The sequence below is a fragment of the Solanum tuberosum genome, unplaced genomic scaffold, assembly GCF_000226075.1.
Source record: "Solanum tuberosum cultivar DM 1-3 516 R44 unplaced genomic scaffold, SolTub_3.0 scf00071, whole genome shotgun sequence".
In the NCBI taxonomy this organism is placed as follows: Eukaryota; Viridiplantae; Streptophyta; class Magnoliopsida; order Solanales; family Solanaceae; genus Solanum; species Solanum tuberosum.
Window position 1 is genome coordinate 197302 of NW_006238997.1, and position 1293 is coordinate 198594.

Below are 1293 nucleotides of genomic sequence, written 5' to 3' on the forward strand. Positions count from 1 at the left end.
ATGTGGAAAATAGATATATACCACTTGCGAATATATATGAAGATCAATGAAATTTTTCAAAGATATCAACATTTTATATATTCCTCAAACACGAAATGTTTTAACTCATAATCTAACGCAATTCTCTATTTCCTTGCTGCATATAATTTTTTAGAATTCAACTTTCTCAATTTAGGTTGTAAACGACACATTTATGTCGCATGACCATTTGAAATAGATTATAAAGTAATATATTGAAGTTGTTTACTAAAGAAAAAAATAGTATAAAGTATAGAAATCTCATATCTTTGAAGGCTAATTACATCATATCCGGGAAGTTTCCTCAATTACAAAAATTTCAAAATTTTCATTTCTCCCGAATACATTCCTTGGTTGTCCAATACATTGCAAATGACATATTACTTTGGGGGAGGGATGTATTTGAGAGGGGATAGGTATGTATCCGAGAGAGAATAGATGTATCCGAGAGTGGATTATAATATCTTAAGTTGTGAATTTATGTAATTTTTCCAACAAAATATGTGAAATTATATTGGGCCCGTATCATGGGCCTTAAATTATCTAGTATATATATATATGACTGAAGTTTGCAACCCAAAAATAAATCTATTCTTACTTGAATTTCGATCCCTTGATGGGCCTAAAACAAAAATCCAATTCGTTGAGTCAATTATGCCTACCCCCAAACAAGCCCAACAAGGCCCTTTTATGGTTACTCTTTCTCCATTGTCAAGATTTTAGGTTTTATCACAATTACTGCATAAACCCTCTTTCTATTTGCAATAAATTACATATTGTCTTTCTCTTTTGTTTGCCAAACTTTTTGTATTTTTGGATTTCCAAATTTAAGCCGTTGAAAATATAAAAAATTGTAGTGGTAATTTTTGTTATCTCCTGTATTCAGATTAGCAAACCAGAAATAATAAAAGATGAAAAGAAAAACACAAAGAACTATCCGAGTCCACAGAACCCACTGTGTGTCCTTAAGAAATTTAATCCCCTCAAGTACCCGAGGTTGCAGATTAATTCCTCCCAAGATAAAACGGATTAACCATTAAAGAAGTAGCGGTACCTCAAACTTCGATAATTTCAACGAACTCAAAATGACAACAACGAATCACATACACAGACACGATCGATCGATTTTGTTTTGTAAGAAATGTATGCAAAAGAAGGGAAGAATTCGATGCAGAAAAATGAGAGAAAACCTCTCTATTTATAGCCAACAAAGGGTAAAGGTCACAACCCTTTGAAAAGAAGACAACCTTTCAGAAAGGTCACAACACTTTGAAA